The sequence below is a fragment of the Marmota marmota genome, unplaced genomic scaffold (assembly GCF_001458135.2).
Source record: "Marmota marmota marmota unplaced genomic scaffold, marMar, whole genome shotgun sequence".
Taxonomy (NCBI): Eukaryota; Metazoa; Chordata; class Mammalia; order Rodentia; family Sciuridae; genus Marmota; species Marmota marmota.
In genome coordinates this window covers 26341435-26358821 of record NW_025999842.1, presented here as the reverse complement: position 1 = coordinate 26358821, position 17387 = coordinate 26341435, and positions in this window count along the sequence as shown.

Sequence of the window (17387 nt, the reverse complement as noted above, 5' to 3'; positions counted from 1 at the left end):
TCCCTAAATGGACTTAGTTCCCCAGGCATAACAGGGAGCCTGTGTCCCAAGTCCAATTCACCCTCAGGTAACAGGGGCAGGAGTCCTTCCATCCATCTCCTGGTGGCCGTCATGGATCGCTCTTCTCAGACAGGTCGAGCTTCTGTAGGCCTTGGTGGAGCTGAAGAGTTTCCTTTCCCCTGACATGAGTTTAACTGAGCTTCCACTTTTGAGTCTACGCATCAGCTGGTACTCAGTGGACATGTGGTTTATAGATGTATAGATATAATTTAAATCAGGAACACCTCTCCTCTGCCCCACACCCACACACCTTTTCAGGAAGCTAGAAAAGATGCAAAAAAGCCCAGGGAGAAGGAAGTTGTTAGAGTGAGCTTTCCCCAATTGCAATGTCCTGTAGCAGCCCAGGGTATCCCTGATCTTAGAGATGGTTCCAGGTCTTCTAGAGCTCACTGTGCCCAGAGGTGAATGCAGCCTGGGAAGCAGCTAGACAGAAAGATCCTCCATCTGCCTGCTGCTCTCCTGAGTGTGGGTGTCATGAGGCTCACAAGTTTGTCGGGGATCCTTGCTGGTGGTGCATGCCTGTAATCCCAGCGATTTGGGAGACTGAGGCAGGAGGATGGCAAGTTCAAGGCCAGCCTCAGCAACTTAGAGAGACCCTGTCTCAAAATAAAAATAAAAAGGGGCTGGGGATGTAGCTCTGTGGTAGAGTGCCCCAGGTTTCAATCCCCAGTACTGCAGAAAACAAAAACAAAATCCAAATTTGACAGGGAGGACAAGTGTCTAAATTGTTGGAAGAAAGATAAATTCCTTTATTCTTATTTGCATGTCTCACACTGGCAGTCCTGACCTTGGTGAGTTATAAGAGATTACAAGGAGGTGGCATTGTGCGTGAGCAGCTGCTCAGCTACAGAAGCAGCCTAGCCACACGGCGGCCTCTTCTCTTCTGGAGCTCACCACACCTTCCTTTTTCAAGCATCCACATCTATTCTCCTGCATGACACTTTCTTCCTTCCCGAGCCACCTGAGTCAGCTCAGGACTCACAAGCCTATCTCCTTGGGGCTCACTCTTGCACCCCTGTTTTGCCTGGGTGAATCTGCCAGGGAGTCGTTAGCAGAAGGCCTGTGGGATGAAGATGCCCGAGGACTGTCACTCGTCAATAAGAGGAAAGGATGCTGCTGTTACAAAATACCCGACACCGAGGAATTGAAAACTGATGGAAATTTATTTCTCATAGTTCTGGAGGCCGGGAAGTTCAGGATCAAGACGCTACTAGGTGTGGTGTCTGCAGAGGTCTGCTCTCTGCTTCACCATGGCACCTTGGGCGTTGTGTCTTCACGCAGCAAAGATGGAAGAGCAAAAGGGAACACACCCGTGTGGAGCCTCTTTGGTAAGAGTCGCCCTCATGAATGATCACCTCCTGAACGACCCACTTCTTCCTTTTTGTCGTTGTGCTGAGGATTGAACCCAGAGCCTCACATGTGCTAGGCAAGTGCTCTACCACGGAGTCACATTCCCAGAACTTTTTAATTTAATTTTGAGACAGGGTCTCCCTAAGTCACCCAGGTTGCCCTCAAACTTGAAATCCTCCTGCTTCAGCCTCCTGAGTCACGGGAATTACAGGTGTGTGCCACCATTCTCAGTTGGCCCCACTTCTTAATACTATTACACTAGATTTTTTTTTTTAATTTTTTATTGTGGGTTGTTCAAAACATTACAAATTTCTTGACATATCATATTCGACACTTTGATTCAAGTGGGTTATGAACTCCCACCTTCACCCCATACACAGATTGCAGAATCACATCAGTTACACATCCATTGATTTACAAATTGCCATACTAGTGTCTGTTGTGCTCCGCTGCCTTTCCCATCCTCCACCATCCCCCCTCCCCACCTCTCCCCTCCCCTCCCCTCCTCTCTCTCTACCTCCTCCACTGTATAACCCTGAGGGTCTCCTTCCATTACCATGCAATTTCCCTTCTCTCTCCCTTTCCCTCCCACCTCTCATCCCTGTTAAATGTTAATCTTCTTCTCCTGCTCTTCGTCCCTACTCTGTTCTTAGTTACTCTCCTTATATCAAAGAAGACATTTGGCATTTGTTTTTTAGGGATTGGCTAGCTTCACTTAGCATAATCTGCTCTAATGCCATCCATTTCCCTGTAAATTCTATGATTTTGTCATTTTTTAATGCAGAGTAATACTCCATTGTGTATAAATGCCACATTTTTTTTATCCATTCGTCTATTGAAGGGCATCTAGGTTGGTTCCACAGTCTTGCTATTGTGAACTGTGCTGCTATGAACATCGATGTAGCAGTGTCCCTGTAGCATGCTCTTTTTAGGTCTTTAGGGAATAGACCAAGAAGGGGAATAGCTGGGTCAAATGGTGGCTCCATTCCCAGCTTTCCAAGAAATCTCCATACTGCTTTCCAAATTGGCTGCACCAATTTGCAGTCCCACCAGCAATGTACAAGTGTACCCTTTTCCCCACATCCTCGCCAGCACTTGTTGTTGTTTGACTTCCTAATGGCTGCCAATCTTACTGGAGTGAGATGGTATCTTAGGGTGGTTTTGATTTGCATTTCTCTGACAGCTAGAGATGTTGAGCATTTTTTCATGTACTTGTTGATTGATTGTATGTCCTCCTCTGAGAAGTGTCTGTTCAGGTCCTTGGCCCATTTGTTGATTGGGTTGTTTGTTCTCTTATTGTCTAATTTTTTGAGTTCTTTGTACACTCTGGATATTAGGGCTCTATCTGAAGTGTGAGGAGTAAAGATTTGTTCCCAGGGTTATTACACTAGATATTAAGTTTCGGTTTAAAATTTAGAGGGACATAAACATTCAAGACATAGCAGAAAGGAATGGGGGCCGTTTTTCAGGAAGACCTTTTGGTAGATTGTTTTGATTAATCATGGCAGTCTTGTGTGGACAAAGTTATGAAGAAGATGGAGTGTACTTCAGCCCCAGCTTCCTTTCCTGAAACAGCTTTCTTCTCTGTATATCCCACCCCCACCCCACCAACTCTTTCCTGTGAAAGAGTGCTTTACCCTCTTTGGGGATGTTTATCGTCACTTATGGAGTTAATGGAAAGCTATCCCATAAGTAGGAATTTCAGGCATGTGCCAGCTGATGGGGAGGATCGGGATAGAGAGCATTTGACACTACAATCATGCCTGGCATTGAACTTCCTGTACCACTAAGTGCAAAGTTTGCTGAGTGGTCAAAAAAAGTTTTTTTTAACCTAAAGATATTTTTTGTTGTTGTCAATGGACCTCTAATTAATTAATTAACTAATTAATTAATATGTGGTGCTGAGAATCAAACCCAGTGCCTCACACATGCTAGGCCAGAGCTCTCATCACTAAGCCACAACCCAGCCCCTGATCTAAAGATTTTTGAAAACTCTTTTTCAACATTGTACTCTGAGATACTAAACTATGGGTAATAAATCATTTTAAAATATCACCTAAACTTTATATATGAAGGAAATGATTCTACCCTACCATGACAATTTAACTTAGCTAGGTCATCTTGCACTACTTGTAGACTATTTTTAATGGGTCATCTTGTATAATATTACTTCTTAGCACTTGTAGATGGAGAATATTTAGCTGAAAGAAATTAAAAGTCCTTTATTCCTGGTTCTTGGGTAGTACTGATGTCCCTTGGGATCTTGTTAGAATCGACTCCTAGGCCCCCTGTTGCACCTGATGAAGCAAAGTCTGCATCAGCAGGATCTCCCATGTCATTTGTATATCCACTTGTCTAAGCAATAAACATCACCATCTATTGGAGCAACCTGATACAATTAAAAGTCTTCAATACCCGACCTCTACTCCCAAGTCTCTTTCAACATGTTTGGAGTAGAGCCCAGTGAATGATGTATTTTTAAAATATTTCCCCAGAAACAGCCAGATTTTGAACCATCAATCTAGTTCGTCTTCTTTGTTCTACTGGTGGGGAAAATGAGGCCTACTCAAACAATCAGCAGGTTAAAACCTACATGCCACAGACACCCACCCAACAAAACAAAAAACAAAAAAAACTTATTATTATCCCATATGATTGAAAGACTATGCTTGTGGAATTTGTTCCAAGAAACAGAAGGGATTTTGCTTGACAGAAACTGAAGCTTGGTGGTAAAACAAAGGAACTAAAGGATTTGAAATCAGTTCTCAAACACTTACCAGGAATGCAGAAAAGAAGATGGTGCTCAATCCAATAAATAAAAACTAACTGAAGGAAAGGAACTTCTGAATGTGTTTGCCACTCTGCACTTATAAATGTGTTGAAACTGTTTCTTCCTTGATAACAATATAGCATCGTATTTCTGTTTCCTGAGCCTGCCCTATGAGCAAGAGCGTGCCAACCCTTTTCTCAATGACCTTTGTGGTCTAGAAGCCAATGCTTTACACACAGCAGGAATTGAAGAGCACTTGAGCCAGGCCTGTAATTCCAGCGACTGGGGAGTCTGAAGGAGGAGAATAGCAAGTTCAAGTCAAGGCCAGTCTGAGCAACTTAGCGAAGCTTGTCTCAAAATGGAATAAAAAGAGTGGAGGACATTGCTCAGTGGGAGTGCGCTTGCCTAGCATGTGTGAAAACCTGGGTTCAATCCCCAGCATCACAAAAAGAAAAGAAGCAAACAAGCACTGGAGAATCGGCATGCAGGGAGGGAGGTATTGATTGCTCAATATGTATTCTATGGACTGGATGTTTGTGTCTGAAAACACTTAGGTTGAAGCCCTAATCCTACAATGTAATAGCGTTTGACCTCTTCCATGTAATGGTACTGGACCTTTGGCAAGCAATTAGGTTTAGTTTAGGTCACGCAGGTGGAGCCCCCATGATGAAATCCGCACACACCCCCCCCCAAGGTCTCTCTCTTTCCCTTTCCCGTGTGAGAATACAGCAAGAAATGAGCCATCTGCAAATTAGGAAGACAGCCCTAACCAGACAGTGAATCTAATGTGACTATATTTGAGACTTCCCAGCCTCCAGAACTGTGAGAAATGGTTAAGTCGTGCAGTGTGGTCTTTTTGTTACAGCAGCTCAAATGGACTGACACTGTGCATTATGTTGAACTCAGTGGTAGGTAGAAGGCCAAGTTTATACAGCCCCACCATAAGGAGATGTATCGCCTAATACAGGAGATAATACATAGTCTCTTAAAAATATGTTCAAGATTACAAGACAGTATGGAATAAGGGCCAAATGAGTGATGTAAAACCAAGGTTCCAACCCTGTTATACCCAGTACCTTCTTTTTGCAATAAATAGGTTCAAGTGGCCCCTTCAGTTTCTTCAAATAAAAATCACGAATAATTAACTTATACATGCACAATATAACTAGCTCAAAATAAGTATAATGAATTCTTTTAACTCTGATATAAAGAAAAATTAAAATGATTTATAATAAAATAATGTATTTTAATGTATAAATGTTCAGACATGGTTATATCAAAATGCAGAAGAAAGTGCTTAGATATTGAGTCACTGTTATTGAGGGGCTGGGATTGGAGATCAGTGGTAGAACATGTGCTGAGCATGTTCAAGGCTCTGAATTCAATCCCAGTACTAGAAAATAAAATAAAATAAAAATAAAAAGATTAAAAAAATTTCACTGCTATTGAGACAGCTACAAACGCAGACTAAACCAGACTGGCCTGGAGAAGAAGCTACGAGCAGTACGAACATGGATATCGCTTTTCCAAAGTGGTGAACAAAGGTAAAATTCTGAACCTGACAAAGCATATATTTCCTGGATTTTCAAAAAGTTGAAATTGTAGAAAATCCAGTATATATTAAGTCTGTGCAAATAATGCTTTGTGTCCATATGTTAAGAACAAAACAAAATTAAAAAACAAACAAACAAACAAACAAGTTCCAGATTCAGATAGCTAAACATAGAGGTTTTTTGTTTGTTGTGTTTTACCTACCAAAGTGAAAAACAAAGAGTGCCCAGCAGTACTTTAAAAATGTCATATGGGCTGGGGATATGGCTCAAGTGGTAGCGCGCTCATCAGGCATGTGCGGGGCGCTGGATTCGATCCTCAGCACCACATAAAAATAAAATAAAGATGTGTGTCCACCGAAAACTGAAAAATAAATATTAAAAAATTCTCTCTCTCTCTTAAAAAAAAAAGTCATGTAACACATGTGCCAGTTCCTCCTTATATATGCTGCAGGCTGTCCAGCATCATCCCTTCTCATGATGCCAGTAGTGCCTCCTCCCAGTACCCACCACTGTGACAGTCAAAAACCCTATATACATTTCTACAATTACAAAACTCCTGTAGGGAGTAACAGGAGACTCCTACTGAGAGCTACTGGTGGAAAGGTAAGTGGGAGCACAGCAGAACTCTCAAGCTTCCATGGTGCCCACAAATCCCCTGGGGATTTGAGAGGTCTGGGGTGGGGGCACTGACAGTCTCCATGTGTATCACCACCCTAAGTGATGGCCCTGCTTCCTATCCCTGGACCACGTCTGGAGAGATCAGAGAAGATATAAACTTGGGTTTGGGGGTGTGTGTGTGAAAAGATTCCGCAGAAAACAAGGGAACACAAACAGAGCCTTGAAGTAAGAATGGCTGTGTTGCTGATGACATTCCTGGGGCCCTGCTGTGGGGAGGAGGCAGGCACTGTGGACCAGCAGGGAGGTAGCAGTAGCCTGCCATGCCGGAAGCAAGTAAATAGCCTTGAGCCAACAACAGCAGCGTTACTAGACAGGCGGGGTAAAAATAACAACTCCCTATCGGGGGTTGAGACTGCCAGAGCCTGGTGAAGTTCATTTCTTTCAATAAATCCAGCAGCTTCCCCTTTGATAAATACTGTCAAGGCTGGAACATGTGGTGCTAACAAAATATGGTTTTAATTTGGGGCCCACTGCACTCCTGGTTAAATACTGTGTGTGTGTGTGTGTGTGTGTGTGTGTGTGTGTGTACAAAAGGCAGCCTCACAGCCAGCCAAGTTAATATGCCTGGCCTGAAAGTGGCTAAGCCCATGAGGATTCAGTTATACAGATTTTGCTGCTGTGAAAAGCAACCTAATCACCATCATCAATTTTAATGCTCCAAGACTTCTCATGAACATGGAAGCTTTTAAAGTTCAGCCATTTGTGCATTTGCATCCAGTGCCGAAGCAACCCCACATTTGTTTTCCTGATATTTTCTACCCCTTTTATTGTCATATGTTGTTTGACATTCAGAAAATAACACACTGTTTTAATCAACAACTCAACACTGCATTAAAACTTGATGGTCCATAGCTTTGTAGCAAAGGGAGGTGGGGGTGGAGAGAAAGTCGGGGGAGGAAATGAGAATCAGAGTTTAGCAACAGACCGAGGCTTGTTCTGGTGGGATTCAGTCCTGGGAATACAGAAACACTCAGTGTTTTTGTCAATAAGTCAGGCTTGGAACAGGCCAGGGAAAGAAACTGGCTAAGCGAGTTTCTGTATGGCCCCTGTGGTGGACACTGCTGGTAACTGGACCTCAAGGCCATCATGAATAATGAAGAAGCCTGCTTCTTCCCCAGTGTAGGTCACAGGAACTGTACAAGGCAACCACCCAGCAAGCCAAAGACTCCAGCACCTGGCCAGTAATCTTATCGGGAAACAAAGCTGAGAATGAGGTCAGCAGCAGGTGTCCTCAGGGCGGTGGCCTGCAAAGAAAGGGAAGAGGTTGGGTAGGGGATGGGAGGGTGAACCTTTCTGAATGTCGCTAAAAGAGACCTTGACCCTTCAAGAGACTCCTCAGGAGGGTGCTTGGGGGAAGTAAGTTGGGTCATTTCATAAAATGAGCAAGAATCAAATAATTTTCTAAAAGGAGTAGGAGATTATTCCAGAGGGAAGATGTGTACGAAGAGAGCTGGTAGGAAATCCTCTTTGCATGCTGCATTTTAAAATTTGTTGAAAATATATTTCCAGGACTTGGGGTGGGGCTCAGTAGCTGAGGGTTTGCTTGGCAGGTTACAAGGTCCCATGTTTAGTCCCCAGCACTGTGTTTCTCTTATATTATGTACTCAAGAGTTGACAGAAAAAGCCTAAAGTCCTGTGAACAATAAATTCCCAATTTGTTGTCATTCATCAGATCCTATGAGAGGCAACCTAAAGCCCCCACTCCCTCTTTCTTTCTTTTCTTCCTTCCTTCCTTCCTTCCTTCCTTCCTTCCTTCCTTCCTTTCTTTCTTTCTTTCTTTCTTTCTTTCTTTCTTTCTTTCTTTCTTATCTTTCTCAGGGATTGAACTCAGGGGCACTCGACCACTAAGCCACATCCCCAGCCCTATTTTGTATTTTATTTAGGGTCTCACTAAGTTGCTTAGTGGCTCACTTTTGCTGAGGCGCTTTGAAATCAGGATCCTTCTGCCTCAGCCTCCCAAGCCACTGGAATTACAGGCATGCGGCACCTCACCCGGCAGGAATCCCTACACTTTGAATACTAATTCTTCTTTTCTTCCTTTCTTTATTTTATTTTTTTTGATGGCAAAAGTGAGGCATGTTTATTGTAGAAAAACATAAGATTGTAAAAGTTCAGGTATTATTTAAAAATTGGGATGGTCCTCTTACTTATTAAGGGAAGGGATAGTCCTCTTACTTTCTCTAGACTACATAAAACTACCAGGTTTAAGGTGAAAGGTGCTTAGCAGCAACCAATGAGGACTGCATGGATAGGGAGATTCCAAGTATTTTCCAGTGGTTGCTGGTGTCCTGTATGTTTTCTCTGGTTTTCTAGAGGGGGAGAGTAAAGGCGGTGTCCTCCCCACCCCAAATGCTGTTGCTCATTATTAAGCCCTGGGGGCTGCTGGTCCAGGCCAGGGGAATATTCTGGGGCATGGCTGCTTGTTGACGCTGGCTTCTTTTTTTCTTGGATTGCTTCCTCACTAATGGAAGGATTGAGAAGACAGCCTGGCAATTTATCTGGAAAAATAATTCGGACTTCTAATGGCATAGAGATTGTGTACCATTAGAGAGGGTGGGGGAGAGGATTGGTTCCTGTGTATTCATCACAGTGATGAAATGCTATAGGGACAAGAGGTCAGTGGGTATTTAACCTAAACCAAATTTAGCAAGTGGAACAAGCCTCTAATTGGAGGCCTGGATTCTACATTAAAAGCCACTCTCCACCTGATACCTTTTTAAGATACCGCTGTGATATCTAAATTTCATGGATTTCACTTCTTGCTAGTCCCCAAGCACACTAACCAGGAGGCAGTGATATACAGCACAGTACCTGCTCTCTGCAGCTCTGAGCTGAGGGGCTAAGTGGAAAAAGAGTCAGCATTTCTCTTTTAGGCTCTCTGCCTAATTTGTAAGCATTTAACCCCTTCCAGGGCCCTGGCTTCCTTTCTCCTCAGATACCCGCTTTAGTGAGCTTCTGTCATTTCTGCCCCAATGTGTCTCTGCCCTTCTAGTAGCTAAGCACCAAGATTTTCATCAGGGGAACTTCTCCTCCCCCACTCTCAGTCCCTGTGGGTTGGATGAAATCAACACCCCTCTGAATGTGGGGTGAAGCACATGAGCAAGCATAACCTAATCCTTTCATCTTATTTCATGCCTACATGATTGGTCCAGGCAGATCCTATGAGAGGCAATGATATTTACCCAGGTACTTCTGGGAAAGAGGTTCTTACTTGTTCCTCTATATTGGATACTGGAGCGGATTCGGGGCTGAAGCATCTTCCATTCCATTGGGGGCCACAGAAACCTGGGATTAATTCTAACAGTGGCATAGGCAGATCTGAAAGCTAGCTGGGAACAAAACCAGACAAAATCTCTGTGTTCTGATAATACTTTATGAGCACTAAATCCAGCTGTGTCTGGAGCTGCAGAATTTTAATCAGGACTAGTTGATAAATTTTCTTTTTGCTTAAACCAAAATCATGGCAGGAGTTCTGCTGTTTGCCATCAGAAGACAGTTGCACCCAAGAACTGTCTGTTCTTTCTCATTAGCCCTATCAAAAACTACTTTCAGGAAAGGATGACCCACTCTAAATTATCAACTATAGATAATACTTTGAAGTATGACTCTTTCAAGAAAATTTTCAGTTGTCAGAATTGATTCAGGAAATATTAAGCCCCACTGATATTTTGGTGCAAAGAAACATGGCAGAATATGCTAGAAATAAAGGGTGGCCAAGCTTTCCCAGCAAATGCAGTGTTTAGTTTATAATTTTGTGGCCATTCTGATCAGTTCCAACTTGTGGTGATGGCAGAGGAAATTGCATGTGACTAACCCTCTTGCCAAAGACAATTATAAATTCTGCACCTCAAACAAAATAATTACAACAGAATATGTTTGAAACTCCTGGAAAACAACTAACATCATTTGGTTCTACAGACAAAAGTTGGAGAAGACATGACCCTTACAAAATGGAATGAATGACACAAGGCAAGGTACACATGTCAGGCTTTGCCTTGGACAGCTCTGGCCACTTCCCATGGTGGAGAGAATCTGAGCTCATGAAGAAATTGGCAATCGATTGAGCTGAAGAATCAGGTAGGAGTTTGAGGAAGAAATCTCACAAAGATGGGAGCCTCAGAGCTGGAGCCCCTAAATCTGAGCAAATTTTCCTCATTCCTGAACTCTGCATATGCAGGGTAGGTGCACGGAGCCTAGGGAAAAATAACATTGGGAGACTAGAAAGTGCTGTTACCTGGCATTGGTAGAAGGAGTTTAGAGTTCAATTCTCACCAAGTTACAGAGGCCTGGAAAACATGGGAGGCTTTTCACTGAGGCAATAGGAGAGTAAAGACTACTCAAGATTAGTGACCCTACTCTAAGAATAAAGGTAGAACCGAAATAGATCTACCCTTTGTTAAAACCAAGTCACCGGAGATGCATTATTCAACAAAGTAACCTCTAGTACATGGCCTTTGAAATTCAATTAGAATCAAAGATTTGAAATGTAGTTCCTCACTCACAGTGACCACATACAACATGCTTATAGCTAACATGTGGTTAATGGTTATTGTATTGGAATGCATAGTATCACCACAGAAATTCTGGTGTTTCATCAAAGGATCAAGATACACTATGCTAGTAATTTAACTGCTTGAGAGAATAAAGGTCAACTTTCTTTAGAGAAGGATAGCAGGATCCAAAATTGTCTTTAATTTCTCATTTCAAAATTTCAGAATACAATTTAAAAAGTTACTAAATGTTCAGTTAAGGAGGAAAATATAACCTATAATGAAAATAATAAAAAGACAATAAACACAGACCCGCAGATGACCCAGATGTTAGAGTTAATGGGCCTAGTAAACTATGACAAATATGCTAAAGAATCTATAGGAAAATACACACATTGTTGGTGAAGAAATGGGAAATTTCAAGAGAGATATGAAAACTAAAAAAAAAAAAAATCCTGGCACTATAGATAGAATATCTAAAATTGAAAGACTCTTTATGACGTTAGGAACTAATGCAATAATGAGTATGCTGTATGAAATTGTTAGTGAACAAGTGAACAAGACAGGTCAATGGATATAATGTAAGTACAAAAAGTAAAATTAAAAGAAAAAGAAGAATGAGGCATCAGTAATCTGTGGCACAATATCAACCAGTCTAAATATGGGTAATTAGAGTTCTGGAAAGAGAGAATGAAGTAGAAAAAGTATTTGAAGAAATACTGTCTGCAGCCAAGTGTGGCAGCTCACACCTGTAATACCAGCAACTCAGGAGGCTGAGGCAGGAGGATTAAGAATTCAAAACCAGCCTCAGCAATTTAGCTTAGGCCCTAAGCAACTCAGTGAGACCCTGTCTCTAATAAAATTTTAGAAAGGGCTGGGGTTGTGGCTCAGTGATTAAATGCCCCTGAATTCAATCCCTGGTACCAAAAAAAGAGAAAAGAAAGAAATATCAGCTGCATTTTTTTTTTTTCAAATTTGATCAAAAACAGCCTTTTCAGCCAACTCCCAACAGGATGATTTCAGCCATTTAGATGTCTCTGACCTCAAACCCAGGCTAACCCCCTCACTGACAAGACACAAGGTCATATGTAGACCAAGAACTTTGTAAGTACGAATGAGCCTGAGGTGAGGACCCAAGTATTTGGAGGCAGTGCTGATACTGAAAACTCTTCCTGGGGTTTGGCTGACTGCTGAAAACAACCCTAGTGTATAGTCTCCATTCCTAATGACATGACAGTCTCAGGCCACCCTGAGATGGGGTCTTCAAACATTTCTAAAATATCAAGTGGATTTGACTCCAGCTTACACTAACTTGAACTAAACGTTATAGTTGGCTGGAGAATAACAATGATTTCTGGGAGCCGGAGAAAATGGGGGGAAGCTGAAGAAATCAAGGAATACTAACCCAAAGCACAGCTAGGACTCAGGCTGAATGGGATGAAGAAAAGACTGACAGAAATTACCCTCAAGGACTCATAATTCCTGCTGGGACCCTATTTAATAAGATCAGACCACTTATGAGCATGTGTGGCACTTTTAATGCTTCCTGTGGCAACAGCCACTGTATCAAAGTGACTTGAATATAAGGGAAATTTATTACTTGGCAAAACTGAAATTCCAAAGGCAGAGTAGACTCCAGAGCTGATTGAGTTAGCAACTCACCCATCTCAACCAGGACCCATGTTCTTTCCTTTCTGTTCTGTTCATGTTGTGAGTGGTATTACCTTAAGGTTGATTCCCTTCAAGTTTCAAGAAGGCTGCAGAAGGACATGCTACCTGTGTCTGCTTGTTCATATCTAGAAGAAGCAGCAGAAAGCAAAAGCAATCCAGTGGGAAGGCTTTCACTTTAACCTCGTGTAGCTAATTTAAGTTGTACCTAGAGCAAAAGAATTTTAGAACAAGTATGGATGGGTAGGGTATCTTAAGTCAGTTCTTCTACCCAGATTCCTAAGGTGGGTCTCCAATATTAGAGGGGTCCTGGCATTTGGTAATTCAAAAGTATTTATCCCTTAGTAGCACTTAATTACATTGTCATTTATTTTATGTTAATAAAGAACAAACTGACAGGTCCATGGAGTTGCTCTTGAAACTTTTTCTGGTTGCCAACATCATGGGGCTTTCTCTAGTAGGAGATCTTTCTTTAGGCCCTCAGGAGAAAGCAGGAGCTGGTGGACAGCAATTTGTGCACTGAGGCAGTTGGTAAGCATTTTAGATGGTAGATGACATTAAACATATCACCAATGATAGACTCAATCCACTACAGCACCATCCAGAAAATATCATGGGCTCTAACAATAGCAACCGCCAAAAACAATAATAGCAATGCAAAATGAAAGAGACGACCCTGAATTCGATGAACTGAAAATTATGGGAAGAGCTTTGACTGAAAAATCTCCAGATGGCTATAACAACTTCTTCTCCTCCTCCTTCTCTCTTTCTCCTTCTGTCTTCCTCTTTCTCCTCCTGCTTCTCATTTCTTTCTTTCTTTTTTTTTTTTTAAACTGGGGATTGAACCCAGGGGCGCTCAATCACTGAGCCATACTGCCACCCCTTTTTGAATTTTATTTTGAGACAAGGTCTTCCTGAGTTCCTTAGGGCCTAAGCTTAGTTGCTGAGGTTGACTTTGAACTTGCGATCCTTCTGCCTCAGCCTCCTGAGCTGATGGGATTACAGGCATGTGCCATGGCGCCCTGCTTGCTATAACTTTATACAACAAAGCCAACCTGTTGTGTAATGAAAATAGTTATTTGATTGTGTTTTCCACACTCAATTAGATTTGCATTCTAAGTTGGCCGATCAGCTATGGGGCATGAGTATGCTGCTCAGGAAATAGGAAAAAGAAAACAATGGCAAATACTGATGGCCCATTCATCAATATGAAGTCACAGCCTGTCGTGTAAGGATTAGAAATGAGGTTAGCATGAAAGATGAAAGAAAGAAGATTTGCAGGGAAGTTAAGAGGAAAACTGGGAAGTTTAGTTTTACTATTGCACACTGACTTCTGAATTTGTTTACTCTCTAAGCATTTGTTTACTATCTAAGGTGCAGTCTTGAAAGTTCAGTCCTATGTCTTCTCTTTTATTAATAACAGCCGTCACTACACTGCCTGGGGACCTTGGAGACACCCTGGCTGTCTACTAACCACACTGGTTGCTCCAGATATGCTTAGAATGGGCACAACAGAGGGTGGATATCCCAGCCAAAGGGAAGAGGGATTAGAACCATGCCGAAAAAATCAGTGAAGAACAACACTAAGCACAAGGTCAAATGATGAGATGAGAGACACACAGAAAACCATCCCAGGAGCGCTGGCTTAAAGCCATCCTCTGGTGGGAGGGAGTGGGGGGGGGTTTAAAACTCCCATGTTTGGCAAACTAGAAAATAAAGAGACAAAAGTAAATATTTTGCCAGATTCAGCAAACAGCAGCTGGAACTAAAGAAGTCCCAGGACAGCCCTGAGCGTAGAGAAAATACTGCTGGTTAGGCACTGTTCTGCAGCCAGACCACGCACAGACACAGAGGGTCACCAGAGAAAGTGGAGGGCAATTAGTTGGTGTACACAGAGGCCTTTGAAAAGCAGGAATCCTGCTTTCTGAACACAGTCATTGATTTTGAAATTGTTCTAATGGCAATTCTTTTCACAAGCTGTGACCCAAACATGTTCCAGTTGACACCTTCCCTCTTTATCCCTGGCCAACCCTGCTGCCTCTGTTCACATCAGGGTGCCTTGGTATATCAACCCTGATGAGCTCTCCTCTGGTACCTGTCTTCCACAGAGAACCTCCATCTCCTTGCCTGAGTTGAAGCTTGTCTTCACTCAGAGAGCATCGCTTCTCTTGCAGCCCTAAGAATTCTTCTATATCGTATTTACCCAAGATCAAGAAGGAGAGGTCACATCCTCATTCCCTGATATGGCCTCCAAACACTCCTCTGAAGTTCAAGTGCTGAGTACTTGTTCCCTGGCCTCCTGGACACTCCCTCTCAGAAAATATTGCCTCCTAGCTCTCACACCTCAGTCTCATCTTCCTCCTGGGAGAAGTCACTGTATCCATGGATGACCCAGTCAAAATTCTGGTCTCTCCATTCCTTCATCTCTTTCATACAGCACCCACTTCTTGCTCACACCCTGGACTTTGTCATCTATCAAATCTCCCACTCTGACTATAGCTTCCTGTCATTCTAGTCTGCTTGCCTACCTGTTCTGTACCTCCTCATACTGAGCCCTTAGTGCCTGGGCCACGCTTCATTTCCTTATCCATTAACCCCATCCATCTTTGTTTCTATGTGAAGCCACTTTAGATTCTGTGGTCCATTATGTCAATCACTATCTTGTTGATACCCTAAACTTACTGGCCGGTTTACTCCATTTTTTAAGTCTTCTCTTAGGCAGTATGGCCAAAAAGAAATCCCCAGCATAGCAATCTTCTCCTGGTCATTGTTGCCACTGACCCTCAAACCATGTCCAACCCAGGGAATCCCACTGTCCTCTTGGGTCCCACCCCTCAGTCTCTAATGACCATTTCAAACTTTCTTCACTTCTGACCTGATCTCATCCCTCCCTCTTGGCACATGCCTTTTATTCCCCCGAAGGCAGGAACTACCTCACTTCCTGCTGCCTGTGCCCATCCTTTGCTTTATTCCCCCTCCGGACAAAATGGAAGTGATGCTCTCTTCCTGCAAAGTCAAATCTCTTCCCCATTCCATGGGTGCAGGCTTCTCGGAGAAGGAATGTTACCCAATATCTTCTTCTGTCTTTGACCTGTTTCTCTGTAATGGGGTCTTTCCAGCAGCATCTAAGCATGCTCTAATCACTCTCATTGTAAAATCTTCCATTCCTGGACCCCAAAGTTTCTTTCCAGAGTTCTCTTTTCTTCTGCCGATTGGAAGAGGGGCACAGTCCTTGTTTGCTTTATTCATCACCCATTTGCTCTTCGGCCTCTTCCTGCTGACTTCCTCTACTCTCTTCCCAAATCCAGTGACCCTAAATCTCATGGCACTCCTCAGTTTTCATATCCCGTGACCTCTCAGCAGACTTCAACAAAAGTGACCTCCCTTGTTTGGGCAGAAGTGTTTTTTCTTGCAACCAAAGCCACCACACTCTTCTGGGTTTGCTCTCTCATCCTTGGCCCTTTCTCTGTCGCTTTGCCAGCATCTCCTCTTCTACCTGACCTTTAAATGATGGAATTCTCCAGGCCAACCTTTTCTCACTCTGTTTGCTTAGACCATCTCATTCACTTTCATGGCTTCCTCTCTGCTGAGAGCTCACATTTGCCCAAGCTTTTCTCTAATCTTAACCATCCAAGCACCTGCTTCGTGGGGGTACCTGGTACTCAGTTGGGTTACAGCTGACTCCTGGCCTTTCTTACTGTGCTGAAGAGATTTGCACATTCCCCTCCAGATCCATTCTCCACCCAAGAGGCTAAATGGGTTACTCTATTCACCAGCTCTCTTGCCTCTGGCTTCCACCTGGGTTTGGCCATTGGGAATCCTTGGTGGGAGATTAGAGATTGGAGCAAAGTTTATTTCCCCCAGCTCTCTTTCTCTCTCTGTGGTTGCCACAGGCTGTCTGAGTCCCCAGACTGAAGGTCATTGTTCCCCTTTATGGGGCTTTCTCCACATGACATCCTCCTGAAATTGAGGGTGGCTGTACTCTGTTGTCTTAGCTCCTGGTTATCGTCTCTGCCTAGTGATTTCTCTATACCCCATCTACACCATTGTAAATAGTTTCCTCTTTAAATTATCCTAGTTTGCATATACCGCCTGTTTCTTGCAGGCACCTTAGGTAATTGAGAAAATTGCATCAGGAAATAGAGCCTCAAAATTCTGGGATTGAGTCAATGATGTTTGCAGAGCTAAAGGATAACCTTTCAGGGAATTAGAGAGGTTTGAAGGGTGGAAATGGACGCTACTTAATCTGCGAGCACAATAATATCACACTAACTCAAGTGATCAGTTGTTATAGCACAAAATAAGAAGTAAACAGAGGCTAAGACATTGGGAGGTCAAGTGTCTGTGACACTTGCTCTGTCAAAGATAGTGATTTTAAAGACTAAGGAGGTACCCAGCTGCTTATTCAAACTGCAGAGAGTATATAAGGGCAAAAACATATTAAGAGCTATGAATACATGTTGAAGAACTCCCCTATAGAGTCCAGTGTCCATGGCAACTTTGAGGGTCTCTCAACAATTTACAGTTTTTTACAGTTAAAAGCAAAGCCACAGGCCTCCTTTCAAGAGTTGCAGAATTGCAGGACCAATTAAAGAGTTAACCTTTCTAGATCTCTAATGTTAATGAAAAACCCTGGTGGAATGTTGAGGCTGGGAACCAAATTCTCCTAAATACTTTTTTTTTTTTGGAAAAACAAAAGCAAAATAAAAAACATTTTCAGCGACTCTTTTTGGAGCAGTTGCCTCAAGAACTGGTGCCTGTTCTCAGACCTACTCTCTCTCTCTGCTTTGCCTCCAGACCTATAGCAAGAATTAGATC